The sequence below is a fragment of the Cornus florida genome, unplaced genomic scaffold (assembly GCF_030987335.1).
Source record: "Cornus florida cultivar Cherokee Brave unplaced genomic scaffold, ASM3098733v1 CherokeeBrave_3.0.0_Hap2_Chr04, whole genome shotgun sequence".
NCBI classification, from domain to species: Eukaryota; Viridiplantae; Streptophyta; class Magnoliopsida; order Cornales; family Cornaceae; genus Cornus; species Cornus florida.
This window is the reverse complement of record NW_026775574.1, coordinates 19,909,694-19,926,298: the sequence shown is the minus strand read 5'-3', so window position 1 is coordinate 19,926,298 and position 16,605 is coordinate 19,909,694. Positions and strand designations below refer to the sequence as shown.

The 16,605-nt window shown below is 36.5% G+C and overlaps 1 pseudogene; it reads left to right on the top strand.

Moving 5' to 3' along the window:
- Positions 1-16,605, top strand: part of LOC132304806 (pleiotropic drug resistance protein 1-like) — a 90,909-nt pseudogene that overhangs the window by 50,760 nt on the left and 23,544 nt on the right.

The window sequence follows — 16,605 nt, the reverse complement described above, 5'->3', positions numbered from 1 at the left end:
TGTCAAATTACCATCTTAAGAGGCCACAAGTAATAATTCTACAACAAGTTAGTAGCATGCTCACAAGGTAATTAAACATATTACATTTCAAGAGATTATTAACCTAACGTGGAAAGTACCTAGATTTCAAATCAATTCCAAATAACCTCAAGTTAATATATGTTAAACAACATAGCATGCTCATTACATATATCAAATCAAAAGAGCAAAATGAGCAAGACATCATCATGTAGAATTTAATTAATTTAAATTAATTAAATCTCTAATTTTCAAAAGTTGTTCAAATGATCCCAAATAAATATATAACAAGGACTAAGTCATGGCCATGCCATATATAAAGTCAAAAATAGAATACTAGCAAGGTACAATTAATTAGAATTTAAATCAAATTAAATTCATTAAATCTCTAGATTTGAAAACTCATTCAAATGGCTCCAAATAAGTATATAACAAAGATCAAGTCTAGGCCATGCCATATATCAAGTCAAAAATGAGTTCTATGCAAGCTATGATACATCATTAATTTCTCAAATCAACAAGAGACATGCATGCGACTTGTATTTCATACAAGAGTAAGTAACACCACTTGGAAAGTAAATTATAACACCCCCTACCTCACTAGAGAAGAGTCTCTCTAGAATCCAAGGCAAATTAACACAAAATGACAAACTCTTCAAGAGTTATGTAGAGGAGGATGAGGGGAACAAAAAGTGTTCCAAGCTTCATGGTCTAAGGTGAGTGGAAGGGCCTCAAAAAACAAGGTCAAGGCCTAAGGCTTCAAGCTTCATCCATGGAGGCTAGGGTTTTCTTTACAAGAGAGGGAAATAATAATATCAAGTGTGAATGAATGTGAGTGGAGGAAATAGAAATCCTCTACTCACTATGTGGTCTTACACTAAGGTCAATATACACAAGTCTTGGTCAATTGCACAAAAACCCTTCTTTAACAACATAATCCAAAAATGGCCTACAAATAATTGCAAGACTAAATTGTGAGCCTACACTTGTCACAAATCCGAGGCTCCCTCCTAGGCTTGATCTCAAGCCTACACTTGTCAACCATCCAAGCCAACCAGTGCACCTATCCTAGGCCAACAAGTGGTTGGATATCCACCCTCACATGTCATCATCCAATGCATCAAAGTGGCCCCACACAAATGTCAACAAGTAGACCAAAGAGAGTGTGACACTTGTCACACTTTTCAGAAATTACAAAAAGGTCCTTTTTGAAAATATCTTCCAAATTAAATTAAAAAATGGTCCCTAAGACGAAAAATAATTACTTATAGTAATTACACAGAAACCCCACAAGTTAAGAATATTACAAAAAAGTTATGCATCCATACCCTTTACAAGAAAAGTAAACACTTAGCATGCTTTTCTAAGAAAGTAAAAATACACATGGCATGAAATTTAAATATCGTGGATGCTTGTAAAAATCGGAATTGACCAGGTCCTCTTTTACAAGGGTCGCGATACCAAGTCAAGCTTGAAGAGTTATGTGTGAATTTAGGAGGTGGCCAAGTTTTACATTTATAGAAAGCCACTACTACCTTTCTCTATATAAAATATAGATAGGGCGAGTAGGGATCGTCCCAAGGGATTTGATGGTGTATCGAATTGTGAAACTATGGTAATTAGGGTTAGTAGGTCGAGTGATCACACAATTGGTTGGTTGGTTGATTAAGCTAAATTGAATTCAACTAAATAAAATAATATGAGGTAAACAAGAGAGAGAGGGGTCTTGGGGTGTAGAGATCACCACCAAGCAATACTTTTCTATACTACTAACAAGTGATCAATTGAGGGTAATGGATGTGTTGCAATATGATAAGGGTGTGTGTGTATTAGGTTGATTCAATTGGCAAGGATGACAAATCAAGCAAGTATTGTCTAAACATCATGTGAAGAGTACAATATATCTAAATAATAGAGCATATATTGTCTAGACAACATGGGGATAGCACAATAGATCAAAACAAGTCATTAATCCTTCATTAAGCTCACAATCCACATGCAACACAATATTAGAGGAATATGCCATTTGGACTCACAAGCATGGAACATAAAACATCAAGAGTAGATTGTCCTCCCATCTAACATTATACAACCACTACACTAAATTTACACTACTAGCATCAAAATAAAGCTATCTAGACTAGGGGAGAGGCACAAACCATCAAGAATAGGCATAAACCATCAAATGAACCAAAATAACATTCATTAAGCATATCATCTTGATAATCTCTAGATCTATAGCATCAATACACATAGACATGCATCAAAAACACTAAATCTAGAGATAAGCACATGAATATCCTACTCTAGCATACATAGACATATGGGTAGAATATAATAGTCAATTGGAAGCATTAAACCATACAAACCATGAAATAATCAAGATTTATACATACATGAATATCAAGATGTATCATACAACACTAATCCCTCAATAATACACAAGATTAGAGTATAGAAAGCATGCTTGGGGCTAACTCTAGCCCCAAGAAGATGTCTAGCCACTCATGGTAGTGATGATCCAACCCTCAAGGGCTAACTCCATGGCTGCTCCTTGTTGGTGAAGATCTCCTCCAATGGTTGCTCTAGCTTCCTCCCTTCTTTCCCTCCAAGAATAGCCTCCAAGATGATTTTCAATGTGTGACAAGAGACTCTAGACTCCTCTCCAAAAAGTGTATCATATTCCTTATATAGGTAGGTCAAATACACCCTATGATGAGCTGTGGTCGTGCAAGGCATATTCTCTAATGATTGGATGAAGGACGGAATAAATGAGCTGGACTTTAACTTTTTCTCGCTGGAGGAAGTTCGATCGATCGAACCTTGACTTGGATCGATCGAAGGTGGGTTCGATCGATCGAACTGCATCTTGGATCGATCGAAGTGGTCTGACTCCTCCGGATAAGGACAAGGCTGAGATATTTCGAAGATATTTATGGGGAAAAGGACAAAAGTGGTTGGTAGGCGTACAGCTGTGGATAAGATCAATCATTTGAATAGGACAAAATAGGGTTCGATCGATCGAAGGTGATGTTGGATCAATCGAACTTGGAATTTCAGCAAAGGCCAAGGTTGGATCTATCGAGAAGTACTGTGATCGATCATAGATGTTCGATCGATCGAACTCTAAGTTGGATCGATCGAACTTTTCAGCTGCACAACTTAATTCCTTTTTGCTCCTTTCTTTTTCCACTTTGCTCCCTCCTTTGGTTTATCTCAGGATTGCTTCAATTAAGCTCTTATTTGGCTGAGTTAGCTCAATTTTGGGATTAGTGCCTGAAAATATAAATAACACGTAATAAGTCTAAAACGGCAAAGTAAGATTGATAAAGGTACTAGAATGCTTAAGCTTAACGGGTTTAAATGCGCACTTTTCAGTGCTCATCAGGAATCAAATCCGAACACGAAAAGTGAGGTTGTGCCAACAAAGTGACAAACGGGAAAAAGACGAAAAGTGAATAGTGTCCAAAAACAAAAAATGTGGAAATGACTCGGTCCTCAAAGGAAGTTGTCAATCCAAAAGAAAGAGTCTCAGAAGCCATTTCTGAGCACTCAGGACGACACTAAGTGACGAGAAACTGAACTTAAAAAAGAATTTTGAACGAAAAAAAAATTCATCCGTAAAATTCTGAGGAAAAAGGAAAGGAAGGAAATGACCGGGTCATTACAATTTATATTCTCGGATAATTTTGTCAAACCTTTTTCCTGGAATAGGTGAGAGACTACCATCTATGATTCTAATTTTTTCAGGACCAGAACATGGTGAGTAAGTGCTAAAAAGATTGGAAAGGCTGGTCATATGATCAGAGGCTCCAAAATCGATGATCCATGGAGTATAATTTGAACAACAAGAAAGGGAATTAAGTGTACTACCTGTTTGTGCAAGAGAAACATTAGGAATACCAGGTGAGGAATTAAATTTCAGCAGCTTTGGAAGGTGATCCATCTGCTCCTTGCTTAAGGGACTTGTCTCAGCTTCATTGGCAGTAGGAACCGCACGCCTATTTCTGTCACCAGGTTTGCTACTTTTCCAATTCGCTGGTTTTTAGTGGATTTTCCATTCTCTCAAGTATGGCGCGGTTTGTTGCAGAAGTCGCACTAAACCCGTGGCTTTTCTTTAGGTTTTCGCTAAAAATTGACTGCTTCATTAGCAGCAGTCTTGGCAACAATAAGAGCAGAACTTTTAACAGGTCTGCTGGTAGTCTTCTTCCCCAACATTACATGTCCGCGGCTCTTTTTTCTTTGAACCTTAGCAAACACTTCACCAATTGGAGGAAGTGAAGTCCTGCCAATGATCCGTCCTCGTACTTCATCGATTTCCACGTTGAGCCCAGCAAGAAATTTGTAAATACGATGAGCCTCCAAGGTCCGTTTGTAGTGATTGTCATCTTCATTGGATTTCCATTCATAATCATTGAATAGATCCATGTCCTGCCAAATGCGCTTTAATGAATTGAAATACTTGGTGATCAAGTCTTCTCCCTGCCGAATCTCACCAAGTTTTAGAGTCAATTCGTAGATTTGAGATTACTTTCCCAAACCAGAGTACATCTGATTTATGTTGTCCCAGAGCTCCTTAGCCGTGGAGTATGTGATACCCCTTGGATCCGAAACGCGGGTGGATCAGGCCCAGGCCCCAAACCCGAGGGAATATCTAACAATTAATATATTGTAATGAACATAGAATACAAAATGAATTAAGAAGTGAAATTAAAGCTGAAAGGAACTAAAAATAGAATCCGCAAAGTATTATAATTATTAAAATCCATCAAACCCCAAACTCCAAAACTCCATCAATTTACAACTCGGGAATCCATCTTTAGTGGACCCCTATTAAACATCCAAACGGAAGATAAAACAACTATAATAAACATCCAGAAATAAAACTATAGAGAGAGACCTACATCGTCGGAAGAGTGAATAGAGACCTCTGCTCAGCACGAACACGTCTAAGCCTGGAACTGTCGTGTACCTGAAAAATAGAAGTGGGTCAGGCCCACGCGCAAGTTCTATACTACTACAATCCAAACAGAGGCCCGATACGCATGTACATCCTAAACAATTCAGCAATAGCTAATAGTCCATAAATATATATATAGTCACACTAAAGGACTCTCACTGGACTACAGGCTGGTCTCAACCTGAATAGAGGTAACATGCTAAAACGCACACGAAGTGGGCATATGTACCTATACCTAAACAGGGTACACCTCTAACCATCGTATCCAGCTATGCATCCCAATGCATATACGCTTCCTAACCGTCGATCCCGAGACTCATGCTCATATCGAGGTACCATAGTAGTAATATATTTAAAATCCATTCAAAATCGATAGTAGTGCCACTCAACTAGTTGTTGCCATGACACTACAAATCCATAGGATTTAACTTTTAGTTAATCTATTCATTAATCCAGAATAGGTAGGTTTTGGTATTTTGAAACCAAACCGTCCTTAGTATACCACCGTCCCATACCGATGTATACTATCCAACCATCCAGTAGTTGATAATATCGGCAACTGAAGCGAATATCAACTAATTCCATACATCCAATGATTGATAACAACAGTAGTGATGTGAGCATCAATAAGTAGAGTAAACATAGTCAGTACATACTGTTACACAAAAACCGATATAATACTAAGTTTAAATATTAATAGTATTCCACATCCAGTAGTTGATATCACAGACATTTGGGGTTAATATCAACAAGGTCCATGCTCCAAAAATTGATACTAGCAGTACTAATGAAAGCATCAAAACAAAACTTTAGCATATACATAGGCATGCTTAATCTCTAATGTTTCATAGACTCAGTAGAATCCACATCCAGCAGTTGATATAACAAACATTTAATATAACCATCAACAAGTTCATTTCCTCCAACAATTGATACTAGCAGTAATAGTGCAAGCATCAAGATAGAATTACAGTATGTATATATACATGCTTAGTTTTGGTTGTTTCACAAAATCCAATTGATGCTAAATTTAAAACTTAGTTCAATGCATCCTACCCATATATAATTCAAATACAAGCTCATGGTATATGGTGAAACATGTTCTGAAACCATTGTTCATCTCAGAAAAACTAATACAGAGAACTAACCACTGCAAGTCTATCAACCCAAACATAGTATAATTATTGTTCAAGTTCTTTATTATCCAAGCTATTCCAAGTGGACAGATTAATTAACACTCCTTTTGGAACCTTAACCCAGACATGAGGCTCTTATAAACATTACATATTCAGTTCTAACCTCATCTGAAAAGTTCCAGAATCATCCACTGCATGAAAAACCAACTAGAAACGAAGAAAAATTAAAAAACTGAGCAAGGAGACGTCTCCAAAAATTGGAGCCGCCTCCTTTAAACATTGGAGCCGGCTCCAGTTTCTTGGAGCCGCCTCCACATTAAGGGGAGCCGGCTCCCTCCCTCTCTACTTCGTCGTTCCCTCCTCCGATGGACTCTGCAGCCTCTACGCCTCACTGTTCTGACTTCCAAAACCTGTAACCTAACCCTATTGTGTTCCCAGTCCATGTTTAAGTCCTTATACCATTATTAATCATGAACTTAAATCAAGAATTATGCACACAACTATCAAGTTTTAACAGTTTAATAACCATGCAACACATATCAAACTTAAGCACGAACAGAGAAACGTTTTAAGATACAATTAATCCTGGAACAGTTTAGGAATGCAAAGAACACGAAGCCTAAGGGAGAGAGTAAGGATAGAACTTGCCTTTTGAGATTTTTGTTAAAAATCTCTACGTTGTCTTCTACGATCTCCGGCGATTCCTACTACAACTTCCTCTGTTCCTCGTCTCTATTTCCACAGACGTGTTTTGGTTTTATTTTTTTTTAAACCCTAAGCAGACTTATCTTATATATTTATAGGCAACCAAAACCCTAAGTCCAATTATATCTAAAGTCTGAAACGCGGCCCATAAACACAACCTAGTTTATAAACCCTGTCGGCTCATTAAATTAAACCTAAGCAGAACTAAAACCCTAACCACACTTTTATACCTAGTCATTAATTAAAACATGTAATTACTAATTCAATTAAAGAAACAATAAAATTCCAAGTTAACGTAAAACAGAAAATAACATACAATTTACAGAAAATTAAAGCCAAATAAATAATTAAAACAATTAACTTAAATAATCACAATTAATGTAAATAATTCAAATAATTAATTAAACCAAAGAAAACAAATAAACCAATTAATTAATTCAAATAACACAAATAAGTCAAGTAAGTCAAATAATTAAAAAGTCAATTAAAACATAATTCAAAACAATTAATGAACAGAAAACAATTAAACAAAATACCGAGACTATCCTTTTGAAAATTAGGGGTATTACAGAGTTGCACATATAGTTGGAGCTAATATCCTCGTCCATGGAGTTCACAAGCCAAGTCATCACCATTGAATTTTCTGCATCCCAAGTCAAGTACGTTGGGTCCTCCGATGCTGGTGCCTTCTTGTCTGCCGTCAGGTACTTGATCTTTCCCCGCCCTCTGATGGACATCCGAATGGACTGGGACCACTGTAAATAATTGTTACCATTAAGGCGAATATTGGTGATGTGAACCGAGTAAGAATCGGTACTGGGGGCTTGGGTTTTCGGATTTGTTAACTGGGTTGTGATAGGCGAGGATGACATGGAGGAATAGTCAAATATGGCTGATCAGTGAAGAAATTGTGCAGAAAAAAAAATTAGGGTTTTTTTTTTTTTTTTTTTTTTTTTTTTTTTTTTTTTTTTTTTTTTCTCTTGAGCGTGGCTCTGATACCATATAAACTATAAAGGAAAAAAAAAAATAGAAAAACGTTTTCTCTGTATTAGCACACAATTCACGAGTTTACACAGGTTCTCTTTATAGGAGAGAATACAAGTACATACCTAGCTGGCCTAATTAACAATTTCCTATTTTATAGCATTTGACCAATATTCTATTTATAGAAAATATTCTCCTTCTATTTACAAAAAATATTCTCCAAATATTATATTTACAGCTAACAAATATATATATATATATATATATATATATGCTTGGTCGGTTATACACCGCCTTATCTATTTTAATTGTTTTAAGTTAATGTGCGCTTCCCCCTTTGGTATCAGAGCCATTTGGTCGTTATTTAAGCAATTTATACTGTTCGTTTTCTCTTCCTCATATTGATCTGTTGATCCAGTTCTAACCAACCATTCACTGTTTCTTACTTCATTGTTCTATTTCCCTTCCTGTGAGTCCAAATCTAAACAGTAAGTCCTAGATCCAAACAGTAAGACCTGAGAGAGGCCTGAGCGGTGCGGCATGAGCGGATGAGCGCGTGGATAGGATTTAGATACCACTAAGTGAGAACTTTGAGGATAGTCTGTTTTAACCAGTCAACCTATCAAGCATAGTGAGAGTTAAACAAATATGAATAGGTTATTCAGATCTTCCTCTTCTATGAGCTCTAGATCCAGAGCAAGTACTAGTCTTCCTCCAGTCCCAAACATAGTTAATGAAGAAGATTTCTGAGTTAAAGATGTTAGCCTAGATTTTAGTGATTGGAAAATCCCTAGGATTCCAACCAGAGAAATCTACAAAGCTAGTTTCTTTAAGTCAACCTTCCTTAGTGATTACGCAGTCAAAACTGTAGAACAAATTTATTCACTGTCTAAAGAACATGAAAAATGTCAGTTATTCACAGCTCAAGCAATCAAAAGTCACAAAGATCGTGGGTACAACTTTATACACATAGGTCTAGTCCAAGTTGCAGTCAACCTATTCACTAATGTTGGTTTTAATACCTCAGTCCTCTTAGCCCTTCGTGACACTAGATTCCTAGATTACAATGATAGTCTTTTGGGAATAATTGAAACAAGTCTCTGTAATGGTCTAGTTCATTTCAATTGTTACCCTGATCTTATTCTCAGTCTCACTGACCCCCATCTACTAAAAGCTTTAACCCTTAATGTTAAAACTTCTGGTTACAAGATGCTCCCTGGATCACAACCCTTAGGTCTGATCTACAGGATCTATTACAAAACCAGAAGAACCAACCTTAATGTCAACGCCCTTAAGAAAGATATCAAAGGTCATACCTACTAATTGAAAGTAGCACTCCAGATGCTAATATTCAACTTAAGAAAACTATAGCCTGGAAAGAAATTTCTTTACCCAATGAATGGTTTCTTGAAAATGAAAACCATCCGGTTAAAATACAAAATAATGTTAGTCACCTTGATAGAGTTCAGGAATTTATTGACAGAATAGTCAGAATAAGTTTTGATGAACAATGCCTTCTAACTCGATCTCGTCCCTCTACTTCTTCCATTAGATTTGATGCACATCTAATGGACAGAGAAAATGAAATTCCTCCTCTAGAAAGAAAAAATTCTAGATTTCGTCCGCAACCATAGGACACCAAGTTAAAAGTAATTCAAATCGAAGAACGAGTTGCTCACCCTTGCTATGTTCCTCCTAAACATAAATCTGAGCCTACCTCTCCTACTCCTTCTGATCTCATAGGAGAATTTAACACAATAAACCCTCAGTTAACTACCATAAGTAAACCTTTTAGATATAATCTTTCAAAATTACATGATGAATACTCTTCCCCCCGTAATAAAGAAAAACGAAAATCTTTTCGCAAAAATCATACTGTTAAAGAACAACAATGGGTCCTCCGTCATTGGCAAAGATTTATGACAGAACATCAACTAGAAATCAAAATTTTTGATTATCTGGAAAACTGTTATAATCTAGTCAATGTCCTCACTAAAGTTAATTGGAAAACTTCTGATACAACCACAGTTTCCTCTTCCCATCCTCCTTTGGAGAATGTAATTCTTGATCACATGGGAACTGAAATCACTGCTTCTCCTTTAAAAACCAGTACCTCAACTGATTCCAATACCAGAAAAATAATTGAACAAATAATTACACCAACCAATATTTACACACCATTGGTAACCAACTTGACAAGATTGAGCTCTCTCTAACTCAGTCTCTAAAACTTACAGCCAAGCCTCCTATTACTCATCCCATAGAAACACCCATTATTTCCATGCCCACAAACAGGAAAGGTCTTCCACCTGCCTTGACAGACCCTTTTGTTATCAATCAAATTGAATCTATTCTCAAGTCCCTTGAGAAAGGTAAAGCCAAAGTCAAAAAAGAAAAAGATGAGAAAATTCTCATTGTCATGAATTATCTTGATAGTTCTGATAATTCTTCTTTTACTAGTTACCCTTCTGCTATTCTGAAAATTAAAACTGCTTTCTCCAATTTTGAACTCAATCGTCTTACCAATAAAAGAGTCAACCCTGCCAATCTTACCAAAAATTGGTATCCTAGACCCACTCCTCCAGACCTCCGATTTGAGGAAAAGAATATTCAAAATCAGTTCTCTGTTTCTTCAGATAAACTCTAAGAATGGAATATAGATGGATTATCTGAACAAGAGATACTTAATAAACTTAGTCATATATCTATGGTAGCCAATAATTATGTCACTACCCATAATCTAAGTCAACCAGAAATTGTTGATCTGCTCACTTCGGGATTCGCAGGAATGTTGAAGTCTTGGTGGGAAAAACATCTCACTGAAGAATCTCGTAATAACATTAAAAATGCCGTTCAAAGAGATAATAATGGTCTTCCTATCTTTGATGAAGCTATAGGACTTGGTATCCCTGATGGAGTTAACCCATTAGTATATACCATAGTTGACCATTCAATTGGTACTCCAAGTAATATCATCTCGAGAATACATGACCAACTTACCAATCTCACTTGTCCAACCATGAGTGATTTTCGGTGGTATAAAGATGTATTCTTATCCAGAGTCATGCTTTGAGATGATAGTAACAAACCATTCTGCAAAGTAAAATTCATTAATGGTTTACCCAATCTCTTTGCCCATAAAATTAGAGATACTCTAAGTAAAGCCACTGGTAGTATTGATTATAATAACCTCACTTATGGCAATATCATCAGCTTAATCCAAAAGGAAGGATTAATGTGACGACCCTGGTTTTTAGGCCAGCGTGTCCTGTGATGAATCGTAAGGATGATCCAATAACGGATCCGAATGCGGAAGCGAAAACAAAAAACAAGACTCTAAGAAGTCAAAGTGACCTTCCATGAGGTCGTGGAACTCAACAAGAATTGATGCGGAAGCAAAAGATCGAAAATATGACAAATAAGCCCCCAAGGGCAAAATAGCCATTTCTGAAAACTATAGATTCGGGTGCCACCGAGCACACCGCTAGAAGGACAACGAAAAACTAATCAAGATGGACTCAAGAATCGCATGATTTGGAGTCCGGACGAAGGAGAAACGGCATGACGAAGAAAAATGAGCACTTAAGGCAAAAAGGGTAAAATGGTAATTATCCAGGAAGAACCGGGTGTAACCGAGTACACCGTTGGAAAGACAGCGAAAAATTAATCAAGTTCAAAAAAAATTTCACTTGAATCGGAGTCCGGACGAAGGAGAAAAGCCCAAAAGAAGAATTGACGTCGCGGCGGCCCGACGAGGGGCCATGGCACACACAGCGCCCATGCGCGAGCCCACCGGCGTGTGCATGCCGGCGCCCAAAGACATGGCATGGTGGCAGCCTTTGGCTGCTACTACATTTTTTTTGATCTGCCCAGAACTGAGGCTTGAAACGGAGGTCAAGACGAGTTTTTCTGGAAAAACACGAAGAAGAAACCCCCCTTAAAATCGAGTTTTCTACCCGACTTCGTGGACGGAATTGAAAAAAACTCACTGTGAAATCCCAAAAATGCCCCTAGATCAGAACTGAACAAGAGGGTAATAAAGCTGCTAAATGAAAACTGGAAGCTGAAACTTCACGAGGGATTTCCGGTACCAGGACGACATTTTCTAGAAAAACACGAAGAAGAAACCCCCCCCTAAAATCATGTTTTCTAAGCGTCCATGTTGAAAGAAGAAAATAAAACTAAGGTGAAAGGTCCATAATGCCCCTAGATCAGAATATGCAAAAAAAATGCGAAATGAATTCACAAGAGGCTCAAAACACAAACGATGAGGTTTTGCCTGGAAACGACTATGCACGAAAACGTAACTTAACTATTTAGACGCGCTACAATGGTCCATGGCTTAAAAATATAGCCGATGCAAAATCCGACCCCCCAACGGGCAAAAAGGCAAAAATGGACTTGGAATGGAAAACATGGAATCCAAAAATGCAAAACGGGATCAAATGACCGTTTGGCCCTTGGCCACACTTCATACAAGATTAATAAGACACTATAAAAGAATGAAAATGGAATTCCCACACCCGATGCAACCGTGGTAAGGCAATGACTTGCGATTTTTTAAGGTTTTCATAATATTTCATGAAGTTAAAAAGTTGTATAGAATACAATACACATGTCATTGGCCTCCGGCCTCATCTCATACATGTCAAATACATTGAAAGGAGTGCACTTATGTACACATTACATACATGGAATCAAATATACATATTTTGACATATAAGTCTACAAAATGACATTTCATGCTAACATTTGCATGAAATGGAAACTTGAAAGCTACACGACATCCAAGGAATGCTAGGCTTCACGAACCAAGTCTTCGTACCTGAAATATGCCCCAGTATCGTAGGGGTGAGTAACATAAAGCTACTCGTAGGAGATGAGCATGCATCGACCTAGCATTTTACAAATTTATCACCTTAAGATGAAACATGTTAAAGGGGCTCATGCCACCTAACGTCTATGTCCAAGTGAGACTCAAGGAGCATCCTAAGCTACCTTAGAGTGTTTCTAGCATAAATCACATCATCCATGCATTTCAACAACATAGAAACATGTTATACAAAGCAACAAGAATCATGATATAAATACATGAATGAAACAAATCAAAGTTGGAGTACTCCGATTAATACAACGAGTTTATAGTTACCACGGATCACATTATCAATGTAATTGAACAAAGTCTAGAGGAATCCATACAACATGACAAAAGCATATTTGAATACAAGTTAACAAGAATTACATTATCCATGCAATTCAACAACAAAAGAGCATGTTATACAATGCAACAAGGTATAAGTTCTCAAAACCATCAACTTAGAATCTGAAGCACAAAATAACAGTAGTGGGTCATGCCACCTAACATCTAAGTTCTAAATGAATCAATAAGATCATTCCTAAGCTATGTTAGAATGTCAAAACACAATTTTCAATATCGATGCAATTTAACCAACATTGGAACTTCCAATACAACGCATAAAGCACAATGTCGCAAAGTTAACATCCTGTAACTTAAAATGGAACTACAAATAAGAAACAACAAGTTACAACATCATCTAGTTATCAACTTGAAAATGAAATGCGAAATCAAACAAAGTGGATACTCGGACATCACGCCGGATCAGACCGACAACATAGTTACTTTAGGGTTACTAGCCCATGGGTAACCTCCCTATGTGCGCATTAGACCATATAGAGGGACTATCCCCCGTACTAGAACCACGTCCTAGTCATAGTCAATCAACGACATCCTCAAGTTTCCAAAATCAACAAGTTGTGCAACAATGCATATATCAACAGGAATATGCAAGATAATCAACTATCTACTAAGCACAACCAAATTTAGAAACCTATACAATACATGCTTTAAATCCACAACTAATATGATGTGATGAATGTCGAATCTTCAGTGTGCGATTCGTTACACGCTATGCATGAATGATGTTAAATACGAAGTGTGCAAATCATTACACAAGGCAACAATATATTCAATAAGGAAAACATATTATCACGAATACAAACATAGCAACTATGTTATCCAATGTTCAAAACATAACCAAATGAATATACAACAAGTCTAAGTCCATTATTTGAATATAGAAACCACTTCGAAAACACAACTAGATCATGGAGCAAATTGAAAGAATTTAAATAGATAAACACAATTAAATTCTCTAGATTCCGATTCAATTCCAAATAACCTCAATTTAATACATGTTAAAGGACATGGTATGGTCATCACCTATATCCATTCTAAAACTCAATTAGGTTGTTGGAACAACAAAGTAGAACTTTAATTAAATCATGCTAATTTAATTACCAAGGTTCTAAAGCAACTTCAAATGGTCCACAATTAATATATACTAGTAAACATGTCATGGCCAATACAAATATCAAGTTAAAATCTTAATTAAACTAATGGGACCACAAAATAGATTTTAATTAATTCTTTTAATTAAAATCTCTAGATTTTCAAACTTAACCAAATGCTCTCAATTTAACATATCTTAGAGAACATACCAAGGACTGATGTAATATCACATTACAAGCTTATTTCATTCAATTTAAGACCATGTGAATTAAACTTTCACTAAAGTTAAATATAAAACAAAAGTTGCAATTCTCATGCAATAAATCCCAATTTAATACATGTGAACAACCATACCAAAACTTAATTGTCTAGAATGCCACAATATAATTCCAAGTTGTATATCACCATGAGGATTAAATCTTAAACATGGAATTTAATTAAATAAAAGGTTTCAAAACCTAACTGAATATTCTAAATCAAATATATGTGAAGCTATATGGCATGTAAATCAAGAATATCAAGTCGGAATTTAAATAGAGTGAATAGTGCACTCGGGGAAACTAATTAATTAAATTAATTAATAATTACTAATTTTCAAAACACCTCCAATCACTTTCAAATTAAACTATGTTGGAGAGCATGCTAAGGCCTAATTTAATATGCTAACACATATTGATTTTAAGCTAGTTAAGGCCATGTGAATTAATCTTTCACCTAAGATAAATATTAAATAAAATCTTTAATACTTATTCAAATGTTTCAATTTTAATACACAACAATGAGTATATCAAGGGGCAATATAAAATCATGCTACATGTTTAAACTAAGTCATGAGCAACCGGGAAAATTAGATCTCGTACAAGAAAAATAAATAATAAAATCTATAGATTTTATATTTAATCATGCAAACAAGTAGTATAAGCATCACAAGCATGCTATATACCAAGAATTTAAACCTAAAACATCCCCTACCTCAATTTGAGATGAAAATTCCAAAGGCCCACCAAAATAAAAGTGCTCCGAATTCGACGATACCGAGAGGTTTTGTCGGGGACAACACCGTGAACATAACCCCCATCAAAGCCCCATCAAAATCATAACTTGACTTCAAAACCAAACTCAAGAAATTGTCAAAATTGAATTCTAATAAGGGGGAAAGGTAGAGCACGGCGAGGGGAACAACAAACGTTAAGGCCGAAAACTTTCCATCAAGGAAAAGTGAACCAAAAGAGGAGAGAGAAGATGGCAGCACCCCTTGGGCTGCCATGGGAGCTCCAGGTCGTGCATGAAGAGGGGAGAAGATGAAAAATGAAATATCTCACCCCCCTTTTATAGAAATCTCAAAAAGTGCCTCGAACGGGCCCCGCTGGGTCTGAAAAAGTAATATTTCAGCAGACGCGCTCAAATGGCAAAACTTTGTGAATGAAAAAGATTCAAAATGATAAAATATGAACAACCGAAGAAACGGCGTCAAAAACCGAGTCCCGAGCAGAAAGTTATGCCTAAAACAAGTTTGGCGAAAACCGGGGCCAGAAACCCTGAAATTAGAAAACATCGACCGGGAGGAAATTCCAAGAGTACACAGCTCGACAAAATATGAAAATGAATCCCGTACGAGGATCCAGGCTCAAAACAAGAAATTTTGTAATAACTTTCATTAATTGCATAATAGCCCCAACAAAAAGGGTTAACTGCAAAACTGCCCCAGAATGAAAATATCTTCCAAAAGATATTTTCTTAGATGCCCCGAAAATAAAATATCTTTAAAAGATATTTATGAAAAATACCCCAAGAAATGAAAATAATTTCAAAGAACTTTGCATCCATGCCCCTATGGACACCGGGAGCAACCAAAGTACTTTCTTACAAAAGTAAAGATACGTATTTCATGGAAACCACTCAAGATGAAGACACGTGAAGTCAAAAACCAACTCCGAGCATGAGAAATGAGGTTGTGCCAAAAACTGACAAACAGAGATAAGACAGAATAGGGAAAAGGACGAAATAGCGCATAGTGTCGAAAAACAAAAAATGTGAAAATGACTCGGTCCTCAAAGGAAGTTGTCAATCCACGGAAAGAAGTCCCAGGAACCAATTCTGAGCACTCAAGATGACACTAAGCGACACGAAACAGAGCTCAGAAAAGAAATTTAAATGAAAAAAATTCATTCATAAAATTTCAGGAAAAAGGAAAGGAAGGCAAATGACTGGGTCGTTACAATTAAAGATGTGTATTGACATGAAAATAAGTAACCAGTTGCAAGATGATAGGAAAAGAGCCAAATATAAAATGGGAACCTTTTGTGAATAGTATGGTCTTCCCCCTATAGCTCCCTCAAGACAAAACCCCAAACCTCATAGGAAAGGTTACAAAGGTTATCACAGACACTACAAAAATAGAAAACCAGTATTCCCCAAAAATGAGTATTATTCTTAAAGGACTAAACCTAAGAAAAAATCTAATAAAAAGACTTTTAAGAAAAATACCCCCA